General features: G+C 42.5%; 1 pseudogene; it reads right to left on the reverse strand.

Moving 5' to 3' along the window:
- Positions 1 to 3,948: 3,948 nt before the first annotated feature.
- Positions 3,949 to 4,429, reverse strand: LOC114056337 (annotated as a pseudogene).
- Between the last annotated feature and the right edge of the window lie 5,622 nt (positions 4,430 to 10,051).

Consider the following 10,051-nt stretch of genomic DNA (forward strand, 5'->3'; position numbering starts at 1 on the left):
ACATCCTTAGTTTCCCTGATTTCTTGGTCTCTATCAGCCTTAAAGCTATTTTAGTTGTCCAGCCTCCCTGTTCTACCTCGTTTGTAGTGATTTTATCCAGAGACATTGCAATCAGTACAGGCAGGTTCAAAAGACCATGTTTAGGCTGATTCAGCATCAGAGGTATCTTTTGTCTGCTGTGGGTTGGTTTATGCTTCACAGCTCCCTCCATTTGCTCCAAGTTATTCCTCCTTAGCAATATCAAAACTAGTACTGTGATGTTTTAAGTCAACTGATATTCAGGCACTAAAATAACTTTCAGAAAAACCTTTGTAATTTTCTGTAAGTTCATAGTTTGGAAATTCCTCAACTCATTCTCTAGAATAAGCACAGTATTTTCAAGAGACTTTGTTTGGACAAGACTATAGTATAACAATTTAATCATGGTCTCTATTTATGGCTGTATACTATAGCAACATCTATGGAAAGGCCAAAATTAATTTTCAAATCCATTAGAGCTGAGGATCAAAACATTTCCAGCTCCTTTACTAAGCTGGTGTTCCAAACTATGGAAACTGCTGGTCTTAGCAGCAATTCCAGAACACAGAAGATATCTGCAGTGAAGGGCTACCAATTATAGACCTGTAACAGCACTGGAAGAAAGGTATTTCTATTCCCATGACCTCACACAATTTTCACTTTTGAGCCCTTTACACCCTACTTTGTTGTAAATTAAGAACACAACTTTTAATATACAGTTTTATTCATGAGATTCAAATATGCAAAGTGCAAGATGCATTTCCACACAAATCGAAATAATAGCACCAACTGTGCAGCCAGAGCCCTAACAGCAGCTTTCACATGAGAGGTTACTGACCATTCCAGAGAAGAGGAGAGGTGTGATGTATGGATAGAAAGTGAACCTGTACTGGCAGTAACCAGAGGCATTACAAGCAAAATCTTCCTGTACTCTAAAAGCCAAAAGCTTGTTTCCAAAGCATCACCATGAATCCACTGATACAAGCCTAATTTGACTTGATTAATAAGCTAATAAGTTACCACTGCTCATTTTTGCCTTTTGCACTTCCCCAGTGAGAACATATCGTTGTCATAAGCTGCTGTTCAGGGTGGGTTCAGCAAAATTCAGCAATATTAATCTCAAAGGCAGCTGCCAAAAGCATCCATTAGGTGCGAGTTGGACATACACACTGCTGGTAAAAACAGCAATCTTCTTTTCTCATTACTGACTGTAGTGGTTGACAGTCAGAGGAAGGGTGGAATAATCTAAAAGATAAACATCTTTACTGAGAGGTTTACCAAAGATTAGTGATTTGATATCATAATCAGTGCTCTTAGAATTCTTTTCTAGATAAAAACATCCATCAGCATGTGAATTGGTTCTTAAAAATATTAGACATGAGGGGAGCTGTTCCATTATGATGCTGCCTAATGGTTTAAAATCTGCACAGTATCTATAAGAATTAAAAAAAAAAAAAAAAGGACAAAAAGAAAATAATAGGAGCCTTCATTTTGTGAACAATCTGTAGGGGAAAACCACACCTAATTAAACTGCAAATTAGAAAAACAAAACCTCTTATTTTTAAGTAGGAAATAAACTTGGAAATAGTTTGCAGGGGAAAAAAAAGAATTTTTGGCTGCATCCCTTAGTTACTCATAATTCTTGCTGACATTTGCAAACGTAATTCTGCTACTTCTTTGTTCCAGTTATTAATACAATAAATAAATAAGTCCCATAGGGACCATGGTGAACACCACTATGGTGAGTAACAGATGTGTCTTTATTCAAATAGTCACAGCTTAAATAGTAGTTTCAAATGATCCCACGTCACACAGGTAATTTCCTAAGCCAATCCCATACAAGCATTCAAGTGAGCATGTGCAACAGTCTTAGAACTACAGTTCCCAGAATACCTCAGCAGCACCTGGTATAATCACACCCACATCTCCCCCGTTTTATTAATAACAAGATACAGAACAGTGCAAATTCAAAAAACAACAGTGCAATCCTTAACAAAACATTCTTCACTTGATATAGTAAACTTATATCTTGCTTAAACCTTATATTCCTAAGAGTTCTATGCAATAACAAAACTTTATTAATCAAAACCCTTATTTACCTAAGAGTTTTATGTAATTGGGTAGAACAACAACCTTTATTATCTGAGGGTCTGTATGTGATTGGGGAAAATTTACTTTATTAAAGCAGAAAAGGGTTTAGTGGAGGAACATCTTGTTCTGATGACTTTTTAAGGTGATGTGTTAGAGGTAGTGTTTGTCTCAGATATATTGCATAAGGTGCATATGGTTTTCATACATTCAGGCATCTACACAATCTCTCTCTCATTCATTCGGTGGCCACCGCATTCTCTCTTCATTCATGCATACCTGTAATTTAACAATTCTTAAATGAACTCTGTTTGATTCAGCACTTACTTAATTACATGCATATTCTCGCCCTGTACTCCCCCTTCCTTATTAATATTGAAAGTTAATGAATTTAAAGGTATAACATTGATAAGTAGAGTGCACATTACTGTGTAGTCAGAAAAAATGAATTATAATTTGTTAACAGAAATTTTTAAAGATGTTAATTACTATTTAAACAAGATAGTTACAAACTTAAACTTATCTAGATGCATTTAAGAATTTAACAATTTTAAACAATACTTAGTAAGCCTTATTATTAGTAATTTGAATAATGCTAAAAGGAAATTACAAATTTTAAAGTGTATCAATAAGGTAATGTTGAATTCTTCGCTGTTAGTAATGTAAACTCAAAAACTAAAGATAGTTAACTAAATAATTCTAAACAAAAGCATTTGTAATAATTTCTAAAGACTTATGTGTAAAATACGTAAAAACAGTCAGTACATGTAGTGTTTACGTAGTTTCGGCCCCGGCCTGGGCCCTTGCCCCCCTCACGGTGGGGGTGTGTTGTTATAACTGTTCACGCTCTCGGAGGAGGCGGAGTCGCTGCGGCCACGGCTTGGCCCGTTCAGGAGGGGTGCCATGCCGCTGGTCGCTGCCGCCGGGCCTTGGCTCGGCTCAGCGGCGCTTTGCGCCGCCAGTTTCAGTGTTTATTGGGGCCCGGCCCCCACACCCTCGGGGCGGGTAAGCGGCGGCGCCGCTCTGTGCCGCATGTGCGGTTGTCCCGGGCCATGCTGTTGCTGGCCTGGCTGTCCCCGGCGGGGCACGGAGACCGGCTGCCCCGTGGAACCCCACCGGTCATTGGGGCCGCTGCTGGCGCGTCCCGATGTAGACGGGGAACATCATGGCCGGGCCCACATATTTGGGCACGGCGCCGCCCTGCTCCGCGCGGCCGCTGAGGGCAGCGGGGCCGCACGCGGGCCCCGGGGCGGTAGCGACGGGTGCCTGCCTCTGCAGTTTCTCGCTGACCGCCCGCTCCAGCTTCTCGCTGGACGAGAAGCCGAGTTGTTGAGTACGTTGTTTCTGGGGTTGTTACTGTCGCTCCCCGCAACTGTCGCTCCCCGCAGCCGTTGGTGAGGGAGGGGCTGAGGCTGCGTTGTTTCCAGGTACAGATTTTCTTTGTTGTCCGTTGTCTGCCTGCAGTTCCGCGGGTCTGCGTGCCGTCCCGTCCTCGGTTTGTCTCACCGCGGCCGCACAGCGCCTCGTCTGCCCCGCGCTCCGTGCCTGCCGGTCTTCCTCCCAGTTCACCTGCAGCCGGCCGCGACGCATTGCCGTGGAAGAAATGTGCCTGGCCACGGTTGGCCACTGGCCAGGCGGCGGTTTCCGCGCTGGCCCGCCCCGGCGGAGACTGGAGTTCAGGCTTTGGCGGGGCGGGCAGAGCGTGAGGCCGGGGCACAGGCGCAGCACACGCCCAGCGCATGAGTCCAGCCGTGCCGGGGTGTTCCTGGGCTGCAGACGGTGCTCCCAAGGGGCTGCCCCGGCCCCGCTGCTCCGTGTTCACTGCCGGCATCGCTCTTCTCCTCAGCCCGCGGTGCCCGGGCACACTCCGCACGGCCACACGCAGCCGGGTCTTGCGCGCCGCTGCCCACACTTCGCGCGCCCCAAGACGCCCCGGTCCTGCTCCTCTGGGTCGCCTCGGCAGTTGTTGAGCGCCCCGAGATGCACCGTCACGGCGTCTGGTATCGTGGGCGTGCAGTTTTTCAGTTGTATCAGGAAGCTCACGAGTGGCGTGGTGGATACTGCGGGCTTCAAGTCACCGTTGGCCGCGGGCGGGACGTACACGCCGTTGGACGCGGTCCCGTCCATGGGAGCGGCCATGACCTCGGACACCGGCACGGATTTCCTTCTGCCGGCCGCGCCGCTCTCGGCACCCCGCGCTGCCCCAGCTTCCCCAGCTTCCCGCGGTGCTGCCCGGAGCGGCTGGGCTAGACTTGTTGGCCTCGGCGGGCATGGGCGGGGCCGTCGCGGCGGGCGCGGGGTCCGCATCGGCGCTGCCGCTCATGGTCCTGGCTCCGGTCTCAGAGTTGCCCGCTTTGTTGCTCGCGGTTTCGAGCAGCTTCACGCCACTGTATTTTTCTTAAACATCGCACCGCTGTTGCTGGTAGGCACAGCAGCTGTTGCTTAGCTATTGGCTTGCAGCATGGACCACGCTCCGCGCATGCGTCCAGCAGAGGCAGTCTGCAAAAAGGCCGTAAGACACCATCTCCTGCTCCCGACATGGGCAATATGGCGACATCCATGCTTCGGCATGGTTGCCACGTGCCCACAAGCCTGCAGTGGCTTGGGAACTCAAAGTCTGTTTCTCTTTGCCAGCCGCCCAATCTCCGACACGCGCCTCTCTCCCAAGACCCACACATCCGCGAGAATTTAGCACAAAAAGGCACAATCCAAGGTTCTTTTTCCGTGCTTTCGGTACCCCTCCCCCCTTCCGCATGGTAAGACCACGAGGAGGTGTCTGCTCGGTCATGTCTGTGGCAGGGGGAGACCCAAGGTTTTCCTTTGTGGACGAGTTCTTTTGCGCGGGCTTTAAAATGTCCACTGTCTTTACTTCTGCTTTCTCTCTGTTTGTCCACCCCACTTTCCAAGCAGTTTCACTAAGAACTGTAAATATTAGCAGTCCTAAAACAGTTATTTTCATTAATTTTAAAGGTCCAGTTATTTTATGTCTGTTAACTTGTCTCCGAAGTCTTTTCAGTATTAAGCTTAAGGCTTTTGCAATATTCTGTGGTTCACGTGAATGGAAAGTTTCCATTTTTTCTCTTTTTTTTTTTTTTTTTTTTTTTTTTTTTTTTTTTTTTTTTTTTTTTTTTTTTTTTTTTTTTTTTTTTTTTTTTTTTTTTTTTTTTTTTTTTTTTTTTTTTTTTTTTTTTTTTTTTTTTTTTTTTTTTTTTCTTTTTCTATTTTTTCTTTTTTCTAATTTTTTTTCTTTTTTCCCACCCTCTCACCTGGGACGATGTTTTTCTTCTCCTTTCGTGTTTCTTCTTTCTTCTCAAGAGCTGTTCTCTCCGAACATAGGCAATTTCCTACTGAGATTTTCAGGCCTTTACTTCGAGTTCACCGTGGTTTTCCCGCCGACGTCCATCAGGGTTTTTATTTTCCTGGTTCCTGACGTCCTGTGACTTTTTAACTGTGCGCGTCCTTCAACTTATATTAAAGTTGGTACCTGACACCTGTCCGTAATTTTTCCTGATTCAGGATAATTTTGGGTCCCTGTTACGGTCGCCAAACGTTGCAGTTATTAATACAATAAATAAATAAGTCCCATAGGGACCATGGTGAACACCACTATGGTGATTAACGAATGTCTCTTTATTCAAATAGTCACAGCTTAAATAGTAGTTTCAAATGATCCCATGTCACACAGGTAATTTCCCAAGCCAATCCCATACAAGCATTCAAGTGAGCATGTGCAACAGAGTCTTAGAACTACAACTCCCAGAATACTTCAGCAGCACCTGGTATAACCACACCCACACTTCTTAATAAAAATGTAGGCAGAGGTAACTCATGGAGTATTTTGTAGAAAAGGACACCTCTGGCACCTGTCATTTCTTTTGTGCTCCTTCTTCTAAACAGGTAAAAGTCAGTTAAAGGACCTCACTGTCACCCTCAAAAGAGGTTTCTGAAGCAAAGTTCTTCATCATACCAGGAAGCTCAGCTCAGAATTTTTGCACTGTAATCTAGTTTCCACCAGAATTTCAGCCAGGAAAATAAATTTCTCCTTCAAATTCCAATTACGGCATTTCTCTGAACCAGCTGAGCAGGCCCACTGCTTAGAGGAGTTGTTATTCTTCCTCACTGGAATTTTATAGAAAGATAAAGCATCTCAAAACAAACATTTTAGTACCTTGGCCCAGAACAAAGGCACTCTGGAATAAAAAACTGAGCAGAGAATGCAAGTCACAACAAAATAAACAAGGACATGGTTCCCTACTAAAGACATCAAGAAACAACCAACTTCTTGAGACAATACTTGCAAATACTTCAGAGAAGCAAATTCTAAATGACAAAAAATGTCATCTCGACATGTAATTCACTCTGATAAAGTCCAGATCTAAAAGCAGACACAAAATCATTGAGTTAGGTGGTTAAGGAGCACCTGAGTACACAGATCTCTTTCTGGGGCAGGCTCCAGCTTTTCACTTACTCCTAATGGAAATAAAGAGTCAAGAGACCTCTTGGCTTTCAAACACCTCTCCCTTACTTTTGTTCTGCCATAGTTGGGTAGAGCAAGGCAAATACCCTCCTAACTGTTTCTCTTCAAAGGGTAAGTGAGCCATAACGGGGTCCCAAATAGCCTTATTAGACTATAAAGTTTTTTCTCAAATTATAATATACTCTTGAAACAGGAAGATTTGCAGAGGAGAATAAAGCAAGCTTATCCCTTCCTTCTTGGATTAGAGGCAGTCCTGACATACCATTTGCTTTGCTATTTGTGAATTACTTACATGAAGAAGTGAGGAATAAATGAGATTACACCATTTATTAATTCTATTGACTCATACATTCATTTGGATTTACTTCAACTAATACCAGTTTACTCCAGCCCACTGGCATCACTATACCAAATGATAATGACTGGGTTTAAGCAGTCATGAACACAAATGCACTCTATTTTCAGTTTAATTCTATTATACAGAAACGAATGGCAGTAGTAGGTCTAAACTCACTGCAGGTTTTCTATGGTTTGTCAAATTCTGATTACATTTCGGAGAAAGGCAGAGCATCAACACCCTCCACACAACATATTTATTCTTATTTGCCTCCCTACTCCCACAGTCAACACTAAAACCTAATTGCCCTCAGAATGTCATTCACAAAGAGATTTAAAAATCACTTCCACAGCAACAATTCTATTGGGTGCACTCGGGCAAACAGGACTGAGCAGCAGTGAAGTCAGAGCACTCCCAGGGAGCATCTCTGTGGGCACAGCATTTTGCCACGGACACTTGCCCACAGCTCAGCACAGTGTGCCTGTCACAAGGCTTGTGCAGCAGGACTTTCACATGGCAGGCTATTAAGAGCCAGTTTTTAACTGCTCAAGAACCCCTCCCAAGATTCCAGCCAATTGCTTTACAGTTCTAAGCCTTCAGATTTAAGGGATCGGTACAAATCTAACAAATGTCCATGTACCTTTGTGCATGTACACACACACACACACAAAACCCCACCCACAACAAATTCATTGGTATTCCTGGATAAACACTCTGCTGGGAACAGCTTTAGGGCTAACAGCTTCTTTATTGATCAGAGTCTCTGATACAATTTGTCATACAGCCAAATGGCTCAAGCATTTTGCTGAAGAGGAGTTTGTACAAGTAGATACTTAATATGCAAATCCGGGGTTTAGCAGCCCTTCTGGACCAGCTGATTTTTAAATTACTCTCTCCCCTTTTTGCATATTAGCCTTCATTTCCAGAGATGCAGGAATTAACAACCCTTTAAAAAGCAGAGAATGTTTTAAAGAACCATGTTTATCACTCAGATAATGTCTCTGAACATGCAGCTGTGAGGTTCCATAATGACCACTTCTAAGTACTCATAGTTCCGCTTGTTCAATCTACAGTAATATTTTTTCCTTCAGCTGTCATGAAAACTCGTAAAGCCAAGCCACAGTGCTCCCTTCTCATGCACTATCAAAAGTAATAAAGATTTACAGATCAAATTATGACCTCAGTAACATCTCAGCAGCTCATGACTGATGAAGAACTTGCACCAGTGTAACAGAGTAGGAGTATAAAAACTATCTTGCAGATAAAGGCACAGGAAAAGACCTGTATTTCACTCACAATCAGCTGTGCTAGTTCTCCAGTGATTGACAAAAAGAATATGAAGATATATTAGAAAGAAATAAAACTCTCTTTGAAGTGCTCAAGGAATAATCCTTGCACTCTCAACATGACAAAAAGGCTCCTGGATGGATTATACAGGACTGGACACAAAGGATGCCCCCTTTCCGTTTAGGATGCGGGTTTTATGTTGGCTCTTTGTATGGTATTCGCTCACACCTTTGGATGCATTAGGAGGAGGTATTAAGTCATGTTTGCATGTGACAGATGTGCATCTTGACATTTCCAAACACTTCCACCGGGAAAAGCATCTCAATACAATTCAAGATGAAGCCGAATTTTTGCCCCGAAAAAGCACAGAGAGACTGCTTTAGAGATAAAATTTGTTTCTTTAAAGCAGGAGGTATTTTAATGCAACGCGTTGGAGAGTTCCCAGGTCGTCCTGGACAAAGAACTCTGTCGTGTATAATCAGTACAGTTCTTTTATACAGTTTTAGAGCATAAGATTACATCACAAACATGCATGTTTAATATATTGCAACGTCTACTTGTAATATTCATATATAGATGGAGTCTTCAATTTGGAGAGGTTTAGAGGTGGGAGTTCCTGTAGTCTTCATCATGGGCAGTGGTCGTTTGCTCTTTTTCATCGCTGTACACTTTTGAACTTTCCTCAGATCTTTCCTAATTGGGATAGTTGGCAAGTGTAGTAGGGTCAGGTTGACTTTTGGCTCGTTCTGAGATTTGCTGATTTTGTTATCTTTTTGTTTTATGCTTTAAATGTTCTATCTTGCCAACATGTTCTGTTTCTCAGACAATTTATTACTTTTGTGGTTTCCTAATGCTAGGGTTTTGGAACTACTTCCACAATTTTGTGTTTGAGTTAACCTTTTGTTTCTCAAAGACTGCCTCAAAGACTGCCTCAATTGAGTGGCTTCAAAGACCAGTTTTATAAAGTTGATGACAGCCACCTTTACAGTGCTTGTAAACCGGTAGAGTTGATCTGGGACATTCTGAGGACCCCTTGAAATAGTTACCTTAATTTAAAGGCTTTTTAACTCATTTATTCTTAATTATGTTTTATTTACACACAATTAAGCACACAGCATCTATGGTTGGAAATTTAATTTTATTCATAATAAAAAATTCTAAAAATGTTAGGAACTGGGACTCATTAAAATACAACTGCTGAAGCCAACTTATTGATCCCAGCACTACCAAGGTGTTTAATTGGTTTTCTTTACAGATGCTATTCAATCTGTGCAACTGCTTAGCAATGTTAAATAAGAGCAATTGACTTGTGAGGAAAAGATATTTTAAAAAGGTCCCAAGAAAGACAAGTTTTTCTTCATGTAGAAAAACTCATATTTAAAAAGTGCCTCAAAACAGCTCAGAGAGATTATTTTAGTGATATCTAGTCAGAACGTCTTTCTGATTCTGTTTACGTCACTGCACTTCTATTGGTGTGACATTCTGCTTTTACTTATTCAAACAACACAAAACGAAAAGCAAATCTACTGCAGCAGAAATGTATCATTATAGAAAACGTGTCCAGAGCTCTGCTTGGGAAAATAAATTTTATCAGAAGTATTCCTAAATAATTGATGCAAAAGAAGCAGAAAATGTATTATCTAGTAAAATATCAACTTACATGAAGGAAATTTAGCAGGACCACATCTCATCAAATTTCGAGCTTCAATGAGAATATAAGGCTTTTAGCTTGGTTTCACTGCTTCCCTTGGGATAAACTGATATGGCAACATTCATATGTGCCTGACATTAAATTGATGGCATATACATTACTTTTGCAAAATTCAGTGTGTTAATTGTAAATC

The sequence above is a fragment of the Empidonax traillii genome, unplaced genomic scaffold (genome assembly GCF_003031625.1).
Source record: "Empidonax traillii isolate 1590-97213 ecotype Southwest subspecies unplaced genomic scaffold, ASM303162v1 scaffold90:size2128546, whole genome shotgun sequence".
NCBI lineage: Eukaryota > Metazoa > Chordata > Aves > Passeriformes > Tyrannidae > Empidonax > Empidonax traillii.